Raw genomic sequence first — 14,269 nt, forward strand, 5'->3', positions numbered from 1 at the left:
TTTTATGAGTTTCCACTGGAGCTGTTTCTTTTACTTTTCTGTGCAGCACAACTAAATAAATTCTTCTAGCAGCAACAGAACAGAAGTGTGAAATTGACATCTTGTAAGGTTTTTAGCATAGTAATAGTAATACTCAATTAGATTGAGTTCTTGTGCTGCTAAAAGAAGTACACTGTAGATATCAATTCGATACCAGACTAGAATTGATAATTAACATTACAAATTCAAAATTTAAATAACTTAGGTGCAGTGGTACTTGAGAGAAAATTTCCTCTCACAAAGACCTGCCTGGCATGTACACCGTCATTGCTCCTGCTTCATTGTGTCACTATTGTGGGGATTAATTTGAAATCAGTTTTGAAAAAACTTTTTTTGTGTTCTGATTGAAACAAATGCTTTGCTTTTTGTTCTAGTTTCACAAAAGATAGCAGGGAGAGCAGATTATTCAAACTCCATCAATACGCATTCTACAGGAAAAGAGATTAAAATATTAAAAATAATTCCTCTAGTAAACAATGTAAACAGCAGTTAAGCCCATATTTTGCACTCTAGCAAAACCTATGCAAGCAGCCACAGAGCTGAGTCCAAAGAAGAAATTGGCAACAGATTGTTCAATAGCAAATGCATCCTTATTCACTTTCATACTAATAAGCACCCAAGCATATGATGTAGATTACATAAAATTGTAATTTAAATATTGTGGTATAAAACTGCTCTAACACCAATAATTCCGAAATTGTTTCCATTCTCTAAGTATGTGCTTTCACTTGCTCTTCTGCACTCCAGCCCTAATTCCATTGAATAGGATGAACCCCCTTTATTTCTTTATCAGTTCTTTGTAAGTTTGGAAAACATGCTTGGGTGTCTGGATGGCCCCTGGAGTGGGCTGAAAGGCAAAATAAAGCAGTATGCTCTCTCCCGTATTTGGGTATACCGCACGACACAACAGAAAAACATACATATCCTCTATCATGCAACAATATTGACAAACACCCCCCCCCCCACTTTTTCAGATCCTTATTTGAAACCTGGCCTCACCCTTCCATATCCTAACAAACATTCCTGTTTTTTAATATTTTTGAACACAGTCTTATAACATCTTGTGTTCTTTATTTTTTTTAAAAAATGCTAGTTATTGAAAAAAGAATCACTTTTACTGCACTTGTATCAAGGGTGCAGTGTAGAAATCACAGACTGCCCGCAAACAGTTGGGAAGATTTTTTTCAATCCTTATATGAAGAGACACCAAAATTAAAACACTATATTCCTAAAGAAGAGAATCTGCTCTTTCTAATGATGCTAAATGGAAGAGGATTGAAGCTTTCCCACAGGATCAAACAGGGCATCAAAGATAGCCATAATTTGGCCAAAACTCTTAAGTACCAACTTTGAACTCTTATATTTTTTCAACAACTTGAAGGAAAGTGCTGCAAATTGGAAGTCCTCATTGCAGCTGTCTACTTAGTACACCTGCCAAAAATCGACCTGAAAGGCCAAGTAGCTTTGAAACTACAACAGCCTGAAGATTGCTGTAAATTCATTTTTCAGGATTTTTTTGCAAAGTTTGAGCCTGAACCATGGAAAAGGTAAGAGGACTAGGTACATGGGGTTTTGCCAGTTTATAAAGCCTTAGAAGGTGTGCAGGTTCTCCAAATATCTTCACCATACTACTGAAACTGCCGTGTTTACAGCTTCTGGAAGTTTGCCCAAAATGTCATTTTTGCCAACTCATCATTTTGCAACCCTTTACTTGAGGTCTCCTAGAACTCCCAATTTTTAGTCTTTTGAACTAAACTTTTGCACAGCATAGTTTTATATCATAAAGAAACTATGTGCCAAATTTCATCAAAATCTGAGATGGTAAGGAGGGGACCACTGGTCCACTTGACACGGAATGTCCCATTTTTAAAGTAATAACAGGACATTACTATTTTCAATTGCTATATATAATAAAGACTGAATTTTATTCTTTCTGTTAGGAGAAACCTTCAAAAGGGGAACAGGATAAAAAAAATATTATTTTTGTGGAACCTGTGAATATCACACCAAAAGGTATGTTATATTAACTATATAAAAGGTATGTTATATTAACTACTCTGCATCACATGCAAATTAGCAAATTAGCAATAATAAAGTTACTTCACAATTTATGCATTATAGTTGCAGTAGTTGAACCTCGAGGTGATGAGGGCATGAGCAACTGTGAGCAATGACTCCCTGTCCAAATAGGGCCGCAACTGGTGCACCAGGGCAAATGCCCTCCTCGCCAGAGCCAAAAGATGATGTTCCAATGTTAGCTGTGGATCAAGGAGGATGCCCAAGTTGCCGACCCTTTCCGAGGGGGGCAATAATTCCCCCCCCCAGTGTAATGGATGGACAGATGGAATTATCCTTGGGAGGCAAAACCCACAGCCACTCCATCTTGTCAGGGTTGAGTTTGAGCTTGTTGACACCCATCCAGACCCCAACATCCTCCAGGCACCGGCACATCACTTGCACTGCTTCGCTGACTGGACATGGGGTGGAAAGGTATAACTGGGTATCATAAGCATACTGATGATACGTCACCCCATGCCCTTGGATGATCTCACCCAGCGGTTTCATATAGATATTAAATAGCAGGGGGGAGAGGACTGACCCCTGAGGCACCCCACAAGGGACAGACCTAGGGGTCGACATCTGACCCCCCACTAACACCGACTGCGACCAATCTGAGAGGTAGGAGGAGAACCACTGAAGAACAGCGTCTCCCACTCCTAACCCCTCCAGCCAGTGCAGAAGGCTACCATGGTCGATGGTATTGGAGCCGGGAAGGACCCCCTCCCCAAAGAAGCGTTGACAATCTCCTGGACCCAGCTGCGTGTCACCTCTCGGCTGGCCGAAACCAACCTCTCGGCTGGCCGAAACCAAGAGGGACACGGATCCAGTAAGCAGGTGGCCAAACTCACAGCTCCAATGACCTTGTCTACTTCACCAGGTGTCAACAAGTCAAACTCCTCCCAGACCGGTGGACAAGGATGGGCCCCAGTCATCTCGACTGACTCGTTGTCAGCCGACACTGCTATCCAATTGGAGTCGAGGTCCGCACGGATCCAAGCGACTTTATCAGAGAAAAATGAGTTAAACTCCTCGGCACTGCTCTGCAAGGGCTCCCCAACTCCCCCCTGATTCAGAAGGGAGTGGGTCACCCTAAATAGAACGGCCGGGCAGGATTCCGCTGATGCAATCAAGTAAGCCTGATACGCGCATCTTGCCGCGGCATACAAATCTAATAAATAATAATAAAATAATAATAATACTTTTCAAATTTGAATTGGCACAATTTACTATTTTAGTTTATAGTTAAATCAACTTTGAGTGATGACAAAGATGAAGAGAAGTACACAGACTCTCCACGGGATTCAGAAGTAGAATTAGGCAAAAATAAATGGTACTAGATTTTAGACATATGCAAAATATTAATCCACCTCTATATTTTTAATGCTTTGTAAAACTAACAAATTTGAGTAGAAAATTAACAGATGAATACCATTGAGCTTTCGATAAATAACTTTATTCTTTATATACTAGGTTCACTTGCCATGCTGGGAATGTTTTATTTGATAATATGCAAAATGCGCCTTCACTGTGGAACAATGTTTCTCTATATCCAGTGTCATTTTAAGTCAAACATATCTTGGAAAGGTTTGTGCAAACCAACTAACAAATTATAATAATTACAAATACATTTTATTATAGGACGGCAACCTATAGATGCAAAAGCCATCAAAGAAATTGAAAGTAAAAGCAAGGTATGTATGCAAAGTTCCTTTAAATATTGGTATTTCTTTGTATTATGTGGCCGAAAGAAATTTCAACATTTCTGAAACTAAAAACACATTTAATACTACTTATCATTAAAATGAAATGAAAGAATATTAATCCTGTACCATTAAATTTGTATTCTGTTGTGGATTATGGAACGCTCAATGATGTATATGTAAAGGAAAACTAAAAGCTCTCGGTTTGGAACAAAAATGGTATCGAAAGGGGCTTTTGCTTCTGTGTAGTAATTAAATTTATAGATAGAGTAATAGAGCTTTCACCTTTATTTCTATGATTTTCTGTATATTAAACCATGAAGGCATACTACTTTCTTATGTTTCCTGTCATACATACATACATACATACATACATACATACATACTTATTTATTCATTCATTTATTTATTTATTATTTGGATTTGTATGCCGCCCCTCTCTGCAGACTAGGGGCGGCTAACAACAGCAGTAATACTCCAATATGTCATACTCTGAAAAATACAGTTATTCTTAGGCTCCTCAGCAATGTGGAATTTGCGAGAAGTGTGATAGTGGAAGTCTGTACACCTAAAGTGTATTCAAATTAGGAAAGACTCTGATGAAGTGTTACCTGCTCAGAAATTATACAAACTATTAGAACCAAATAATTGTTTTTAATCATATGCACCTATTCTTGAGCTAAAATTACCTCTTGGAGCTTTATTCATAAACATGTTCCTGAAGAGAACCTGTTAGTTACTTGTCCTAACACTACCCTGCTTAAACTTGGCAGATTCTAGCTTCCAGATTAAATTTTATGAGTTTCCACTGAGCTGTTTCTTTTACTTTTCTGTGCAGCACAACTAAATAAATTCTTCTAGCAGCAACAGAACAGAAGTGTGAAATTGACATCTTGTAAGGTTTTTAGCATAGTAATAGTAATACTCAATTAGATTGAGTTCTTGTGCTGCTAAAAGAAGTACACTGTAGATATCAATTCGATACCAGACTAGAATTGATAATTAACATTACAAATTCAAAATTTAAATAACTTAGGTGCAGTGGTACTTGAGAGAAAATTTCCTCTCACAAAGACCTGCCTGGCATGTACACCGTCATTGCTCCTGCTTCATTGTGTCACTATTGTGGGGATTAATTTGAAATCAGTTTTGAAAAAACTTTTTTTGTGTTCTGATTGAAACAAATGCTTTGCTTTTTGTTCTAGTTTCACAAAAGATAGCAGGGAGAGCAGATTATTCAAACTCCATCAATACGCATTCTACAGGAAAAGAGATTAAAATATTAAAAATAATTCTTCTAGTAAACAATGTAAACAGCAGTTAAGCCCATATTTTGCACTCTAGCAAAACCTATGCAAGCAGCCACAGAGCTGAGCCCAAAGAAGAAATTGGCAACAGATTGTTCAATAGCAAATGCATCCTTATTCACTTTCATACTAATAAGCACCCAAGCATATGATGTAGATTACATAAAATTGTAATTTAAATATTGTGGTATAAAACTGCTCTAACACCAATAATTCCGAAATTGTTTCCATTCTCTAAGTATGTGCTTTCACTTGCTCTTCTGCACTCCAGCCCTAATTCCATTGAATAGGATGAACCCCCTTTATTTCTTTATCAGTTCTTTGTAAGTTTGGAAAATATGCTTGGGTGTCTGGATGGCCCTTGGAGTGGGCTGAAAGGCAAAAGAAAGCAGTATGCTCTCTCCCGTATTTGGGTATACCGCACGACACAACAGAAAAACATACATATCCTCTATCATGCAACAATATTGACAAACACCCCCCCCCCCACTTTTTCAGATCCTTATTTGAAACCTGGCCTCACCCTTCCATATCCTAACAAACATTCCTGTTTTTTAATATTTTTGAACACAGTCTTATAACATCTTGTGTTCTTTATTTTTTTAAAAAAATGCTACTTATTGAAAAAAGAATCACTTTTACTGCACTTGTATCAAGGGTGCAGTGTAGAAATCACAGACTGCCCGCAAACAGTTGGGAAGATTTTTTTCAATCCTTATATGAAGAGACACCAAAATTAAAACACTATATTCCTAAAGAAGAGAATCTGCTCTTTCTAATGATGCTAAATGGAAGAGGATTGAAGCTTTCCCACAGGATCAAACAGGGCATCAAAGATAGCCATAATTTGGCCAAAACTCTTAAGTACCAACTTTGAACTCTTATATTTTTTCAACAACTTGAAGGAAAGTGCTGCAAATTGGAAGTCCTCATTGCAGCTGTCTACTTAGTACACCTGCCAAAAATCGACCTGAAAGGCCAAGTAGCTTTGAAACTACAACAGCCTGAAGATTGCTGTAAATTCATTTTTCAGGATTTTTTTGCAAAGTTTGAGCCTGAACCATGGAAAAGGTAAGAGGACTAGGTACATGGGGTTTTGCCAGTTTATAAAGCCTTAGAAGGTGTGCAGGTTCTCCAAATATCTTCACCATACTACTGAAACTGCCGTGTTTACAGCTTCTGGAAGTTTGCCCAAAATGTCATTTTTGCCAACTCATCATTTTGCAACCCTTTACTTGAGGTCTCCTAGAACTCCCAATTTTTAGTCTTTTGAACTAAACTTTTGCACAGCATAGTTTTATATCATAAAGAAACTATGTGCCAAATTTCATCAAAATCTGAGATGGTAAGGAGGGGACCACTGGTCCACTTGACACGGAATGTCCCATTTTTAAAGTAATAACAGGACATTACTATTTTCAATTGCTATATATAATAAAGACTGAATTTTATTCTTTCTGTTAGGAGAAACCTTCAAAAGGGGAACAGGATAAAAAAAATATTATTTTTGTGGAACCTGTGAATATCACACCAAAAGGTATGTTATATTAACTATATAAAAGGTATGTTATATTAACTACTCTGCATCACATGCAAATTAGCAAATTAGCAATAATAAAGTTACTTCACAATTTATGCATTATAGTTGCAGTAGTTGAACCTCGAGGTGATGAGGGCATGAGCAACTGTGAGCAATGACTCCCTGTCCAAATAGGGCCGCAACTGGTGCACCAGGGCAAATGCCCTCCACGCCAGAGCCAAAAGATGATGTTCCAATGTTAGCTGTGGATCAAGGAGGATGCCCAAGTTGCCGACCCTTTCCGAGGGGGGCAATAATTCCCCCCCCCAGTGTAATGGATGGACAGATGGAATTATCCTTGGGAGGCAAAACCCACAGCCACTCCATCTTGTCAGGGTTGAGTTTGAGCTTGTTGACACCCATCCAGACCCCAACATCCTCCAGGCACCGGCACATCACTTGCACTGCTTCGCTGACTGGACATGGGGTGGAAAGGTATAACTGGGTATCATAAGCATACTGATGATACGTCACCCCATGCCCTTGGATGATCTCACCCAGCGGTTTCATATAGATATTAAATAGCAGGGGAGAGAGGACTGACCCCTGAGGCACCCCACAAGGGACAGACCTAGGGGTCGACATCTGACCCCCCACTAACACCGACTGCGACCAATCTGAGAGGTAGGAGGAGAACCACTGAAGAACAGTGTCTCCCACTCCTAACCCCTCCAGCCAGTGCAGAAGGCTACCATGGTTGATGGTATTGGAGCCGGGAAGGACCCCCTCCCCAAAGAAGCGTTGACAATCTCCTGGACCCAGCTGCGTGTCACCTCTCGGCTGGCCGAAACCAACCTCTCGGCTGGCCGAAACCAAGAGGGACACGGATCCAGTAAGCAGGTGGCCAAACTCACAGCTCCAATGACCTTGTCTACTTCACCAGGTGTCAACAAGTCAAACTCCTCCCAGACCGGTGGACAAGGATGGGCCCCAGTCATCTCGACTGACTCGTTGTCAGCCGACACTGCTATCCAATTGGAGTCGAGGTCCGCACGGATCCAAGCGACTTTATCAGAGAAAAATGAGTTAAACTCCTCGGCACTGCTCTGCAAGGGCTCCCCAACTCCCCCCTGATTCAGAAGGGAGTGGGTCACCCTAAATAGAACGGCCGGGCAGGATTCCGCTGATGCAATCAAGTAAGCCTGATACGCGCATCTTGCCGCGGCATACAAATCTAATAAATAATAATAAAATAATAATAATACTTTTCAAATTTGAATTGGCACAATTTACTATTTTAGTTTATAGTTAAATCAACTTTGAGTGATGACAAAGATGAAGAGAAGTACACAGACTCTCCACGGGATTCAGAAGTAGAATTAGGCAAAAATAAATGGTACTAGATTTTAGACATATGCAAAATATTAATCCACCTCTATATTTTTAATGCTTTGTAAAACTAACAAATTTGAGTAGAAAATTAACAGATGAATACCATTGAGTTTTCGATAAATAACTTTATTCTTTATATACTAGGTTCACTTGCCATGCTGGGAATGTTTTATTTGATAATATGCAAAATGCGCCTTCACTGTGGAACAATGTTTCTCTATATCCAGTGTCATTTTAAGTCAAACATATCTTGGAAAGGTTTGTGCAAACCAACTAACAAATTATAATAATTACAAATACATTTTATTATAGGACGGCAACCTATAGATGCAAAAGCCATCAAAGAAATTGAAAGTAAAAGCAAGGTATGTATGCAAAGTTCCTTTAAATATTGGTATTTCTTTGTATTATGTGGCCGAAAGAAATTTCAACATTTCTGAAACTAAAAACACATTTAATACTACTTATCATTAAAATGAAATGAAAGAATATTAATCCTGTACCATTAAATTTGTATTCTGTTGTGGATTATGGAACGCTCAATGATGTATATGTAAAGGAAAACTAAAAGCTCTCGGTTTGGAACAAAAATGGTATCGAAAGGGGCTTTTGCTTCTGTGTAGTAATTAAATTTATAGATAGAGTAATAGAGCTTTCACCTTTATTTCTATGATTTTCTGTATATTAAACCATGAAGGCATACTACTTTCTTATGTTTCCTGTCATACATACATACATACATACATACATACATACATACATACATATTTATTCATTTATTCATTTATTTATTATTTGGATTTGTATGCCGCCCCTCTCCGCAGACTCGGGGCGGCTAACAACAGCAGTAATACTCCAATATGTCATACTCTGAAAAATACAGTTATTCTTAGGCTCCTCAGCAATGTGGAATTTGCGAGAAGTGTGATAGTGGAAGTCTGTACACCTAAAGTGTATTCAAATTAGGAAAGACTCTGATGAAGTGTTACCTTCTCAGAAATTATAGAAACTATTAACAACAGCAGTAAACAGTAAATAACAAAATCCAATAATAAAAAAACAGTTAAATACCCATTATATAAAAAAACCCCATACATACAGGGGGAGAGTGTATCTCAGTTCCCCCATGCCTGGTGGCAAAGGTGGGCTTTAAGCAGTTTACGAAAGGCAGGGGAGGGTGGGGGCAATTCTAATCTCTGGGGGGAGTTGGTTCCAGAGGGTCGGGGCCACCACAGAGAAGGCTCTTCCTCTGGGTCCCGCCAAGCGACATTGTTTGGTTCATGGGACCCGGAGAAGACCCACTCTGTGGGACCTAACTGGTCGCTGGGATTCGTGCAGCAGAAGGCGGTTCCTGGGGTAATCTGGTCCGGTGCCATGAAGGGCTTTATAGGTCATAACCAACACTTTGAATTGTGACCGGAAACTGATCGGCAACCAATGCAGACTGCGGAGTGTTGGAGTAACATAGGCATATTTAGGAAAGCCCATGATTGCTCTCGCAGCTGCATTCTGCACGATCTGAAGTTTCCGAACACTTTTCAACACTTGTCACCAAAGTACAGGATTTTCTTTTCTAATATGTTTTTCCCAATCTATGATTCATTATATAAAAACAAAATAATAACCTTTATTATATACATGAGTATAAGATGATACTCCTGCCTTTGTATGTCCACACCCAATTTTAATATTAAAGATTACTTCTTGGCATGATAGGTGGCCTTCGTCAGTCTTCGTATTCCAAATTCATGGACTTAATTCTTAGGCTCTTCAGCAATGTGCGAGAAGCGTGAACGTGGAAGTCTCGACACCTAAAGTGTATTCAAATTAGGAAAGACTCTGATGAAATGTTACCGTCTCAGAAATTATAGAAACTATTAGAACCAAACAATTGTTTTTAATCATACACACCTATTCTTAAGCTAACAGATACCTCTGGGAGCTTTCTTCATAAAGATGTTCCTGGAGAGAACCTGCTAGTTACTTGTCCTAAAACTACTACCGTGTTTCCCCGATAGTAAGACCCCCCCGATTGTAAGACATATGGGGGGTTTCAGGGGGGTCGGCTTATATAAGCCATACCCCGAAAGTAAGACATATGTCTTACTTTCGGGGAAACACGGGGGTATTGCGGGGGGGGCGATGACATTGCTTCCAAGCTCCCCGCGCGCCCCTCGCCTTCGCTCGCCGCGGCGCCACCGCCTCTTCCCCTGCCGAGGCTCAGCTGCAAGCGGCCAGTGAGGCCGATCGGCTCCAAGGCGAGCGGCCGGAGCTGCGCCCTCCTTCGCCCGCCTCCTTTCCGCTCGCCTCGGAGCCGATCGGCCTCGCTGGCCGCTTGCAGCTGAGCCTCGGCAGGGGAAGAGGCGGTGGCGCCGCGGCGAGCGAAGGTGAGGGGCGCGCAGGGAGCTGCCGGAAAGGAGGCTGGTGAAGGAGGGCGCAGCTCCGGCCGCTCGCCTCAGAGCCGATCGGCCTCGCTGGCCGCTTCCCCTGCCGAGGCTCAGCTGCAAGCGGCCAGCGAGGCCGATCGGCTCCGAGGCGAGCGGCCGGAGCTGCGCCCTCCTTCACCAGCCTCCTTTCCGGCAGCTCCCTGCGCGCCCCTCGCCTTCGCTCGCCGTGGCGCCACCGCCTCTTCCCCTGCCGAGGCTCAGCTGCAAGCAGCCAGCGAGGCCGATCGGCTCCGAGGTGAGCGGCCGGAGCTGCGCCCTCTTCGCCCGCCTCCTTTCCGCTCGCCTCGGAGCCGATTGGCCTCGCTGGCCGCTTGCAGCTGAGCCTCGGCAGGGGAAGAGGCGGTGGCGCCACGGCGAGCGAAGGCGAGGGGCGCGCAGGGAGCTGCCGGAAAGGAGGCTGGTGAAGGAGGGCGCAGCTCCGGCCGCTCGCCTTGAAGCCGATCGGCCTCGCTGGCCGCTTCCCCTGCCGAGGCTCAGCTGCAAGCGACCTGCGAGGCCGATCGGCTCCGAGGAGAGCGGCCGGAGCTGCGCCCTCCTTTGCCCGCCTCCTTTCCGCTCGCCTTGGAGCCGATTGGCCTCGCTGGCCGCTTGCAGCTGAGCCTCGGCGAGCGAAGGTGAGGGGCGCGCAGGGAGCTGCCGGAAAGGAGGCTGGTGAAGGAGGGCGCAGCTCCGGCCGCTCGCCTCAGAGCCGATCGGCCTCGCTGGCCGCTTCCCCTGCCGAGGCTCAGCTGCAAGCGGCCAGCGAGGCCGATCGGCTCCGAGGCGAGCGGCCGGAGCTGCGCCCTCCTTCACCAGCCTCCTTTCCGGCAGCTCCCTGCGCGCCCCTCGCCTTCGCTCGCTGTGGCGCCACCGCCTCTTCCCCTGCCGAGGCTCAGCTTGATTTCACGATCGCCGCCCCAGCTGCCTATTCAGCATTCGCATGGTCGCCTCCCATCTTCGGCTCTGGTGTATTCGTCGGGAGGGGCAGGCCCCTCCCGACGGCAACCGCCTCCAACCGCGGGAGCGACCTCGGAGGCCGGGAACCCGGTCGCCCTGATATCAATTCCCCCCCCCCCACGGTCGATTCAACGCTCGATTTAGTGGAAGACAAAACAGGGGGGAGCAGGGCGCGACAAACCAGTAACTAGAACCCACGGAGGGCCTAGTTCACTGTTGTAAGGGAGGGAGCCAGATCCAAAGTAACCTGCAGAAAAAGACAAAAGAAAAAGGAAGAAGAAAAGCATTAGTACACAAACCTACCAAGGTATTTTTAATACTAACACTTCTGAAGAGAAAACTCAAAAAGGTCCCTTTACTGCGACTGAGTTTTCATGACTGGGGGGCTAGAGGGCGGTGCCTGCATAATATTTAAATTAAAACTCAGTCCCTCCAATGAGACTGGAGAATTACCCACGTTGGACTCTCCTTGCAAGTGCATTGGAGAAGTATTAAAACCACTCCACATTTCTGGCTTCCATCACCCTGTCATCTTTATGAAGGCAAGATGCATAAATGAGAGAATATAGAAAAATTAAGAATAAGTTACTCCTACCAGTGCATTTGATTTTTTGATTTGATTTTATTTAGATTTGTATGCTGCCCCTCTCCGAAGACTCGGGGCGGCTCACAACAAGATAGAACAAATCATAATAATCAGAAAACTTTAAAATTTATACAAGATTTAAAAGAACCCCACATACTAACAGACGCACACACAAACATACCATGCATAAATTAAACATGCCCGGGGGAGGTGTTTCAATTCCCCCATGCATGACGGCAGAGGTGGGTTTTAAGGAGTTTACGGAAGGCAGGGAGAGTAGGGGCAGTTCTAATCTCTGGCGGGAGTTGCTTCCAGAGAGTCGGTGCCGCCACAGAGAAGGCTCTTCCCCTGGGGCCCACCAACCGACATTGTTTAGTTGACGGGACCCGGAGAAGGCCCACTCTGTGGGACCTAATTCTGAACTTCCTAATTTAACAGCCAGAAGATACAAATCTAGGAAGACCCCACTGGCACTTGCACATCAGCCCAACAACTTTAACATCAATTCCCACTGGAAAGCCAAATGAGTCACACATTTGCAGACATAGGCAGTCATATAAATGACCCCGCAAAAAAAGGCGCCAGGCTTTAAACTGCCGCAGTGGAAAATCCTGAACAGGATTCAGACCTCACACGGCATCTACCAAGACTCTATAAATAGTACATATCCACCACTCAGTGTGACTGCAGGGTCTCATATCAGATGGTAAATCACATCATAACTGGATTTAAGCTGAAAGCATATACTGGTCCAGTATCTGATTATTTTTAATATAAAAGATGCTGTGTTTCAGTGGTTAGATGGCCAGGACCAGTGATGGCGAAACTTTCTTGGTTTGCGTGCCAAAAGCTTCAACCGCAACAACACAAGAGCACACAACATATTCAAACTTAATATTAACCGCTCCAAACTTGACTGTAAAAAATATGACTTTAACAATTGAGTTGTCGAAGCGTGGAACTCATTACCGGACTCGATAGTGTCAACTCCCAACCCCCAACACTTCTCCCTTAGACTCTCCACGATTGACCTCTCCAGGTTCCTAAGAGGCCAGTAAGGGGCGTATATAAGTGCACTGATGTGCCTATCGTCCCGTCCAATTGTCTTTCCTTATCTCATATGTCATATATATTCTCTCCTTATCTATATCTATATATCTATATCTATATATATTCTCTCCTTATCTCTTATATATACCCTCTCCCTCCCATCTACTTCTCTTCTTTTTACTTTCTATCGTCATATATATTACTTAATGTCTATTCTCTTCCATATGTATTGTATATTGGACAAAGAATAAATAAATAAATAAAATAAAAAAAGGGTGGATATGCACACGCTAATGTGCCTGTGCATGCCCAAGCCCTCTCCCCACGCATGCACACAACACCTCCACGTGCATGTACAGTCCCCTCTGCTGCTCTCCGTGCATGCGAACTCCTGAAGCCTGGGGATGTTGAAAAATAGCCAAACTGGTCAACCGGAAGTTCAGAAATGAACTTCCGGTTGGGCCTTTGGGCCATTTTTCACCTTCCCCAGGCTCCAGAAGGCTTCCCTGAAGCTCGGGGAGAGTGAAAACATCAGAAAAGAAGACCGAAAATCAGCTGGCCAGCCTGCACATGCGCACTGGAGCTGACATAGGGCAACGCATGGGGTGCATTTCTGATATGGCTCCGCATGTCATACGTTCGCTCTCACAGGCCTAGACATTGGTAGTTAAACATAGATCTTTTTAACATTTATTTTTTATTATGTTTACTAATCTAGATTAAATGTTCATACAGTATATAGTCCATTTATGAGATGCAATACATTAAATAAATGTAATGAATGAATGAATGAATGAATGAATGAATGAATGAATGAATGAATGAATGAATGGAGTTTTGCATAATGTGAAAGCTCCCGTCTTTTTTGCAAGAGGAAATAATGCTGAGTAATGCTGGATGTTAACGTATTAGTGAAGGTTTGTTTATATGCAGTAATTGAGAAGGTGTTCTTCTTTTTCAGTACTCCACTATTGATTGCTGCTGGTTTTAATAGATAAGACTGGATGCAAGTTCTCATGGATCAAATGCTGACCATAAAGATAAAAGCGGACAGTCAACAAGATCATGCTATGGCTAGAGGTGATTCCACGTAAGCTGAAACATTTGTCTTTTCATTGTCATGTGAAAATAAAAAGCATAACATAGATTAAGATTAGATAACATACTAGCAGGGTGTTAAAGTAGCAGGCAAACAACTAAGTTATTGCTTTTTATTTAATTGAGTAGTCTCA

This window comes from Erythrolamprus reginae, chromosome 6, assembly GCF_031021105.1.
Source record: "Erythrolamprus reginae isolate rEryReg1 chromosome 6, rEryReg1.hap1, whole genome shotgun sequence".
Taxonomy (NCBI): domain Eukaryota; kingdom Metazoa; phylum Chordata; class Lepidosauria; order Squamata; family Dipsadidae; genus Erythrolamprus; species Erythrolamprus reginae.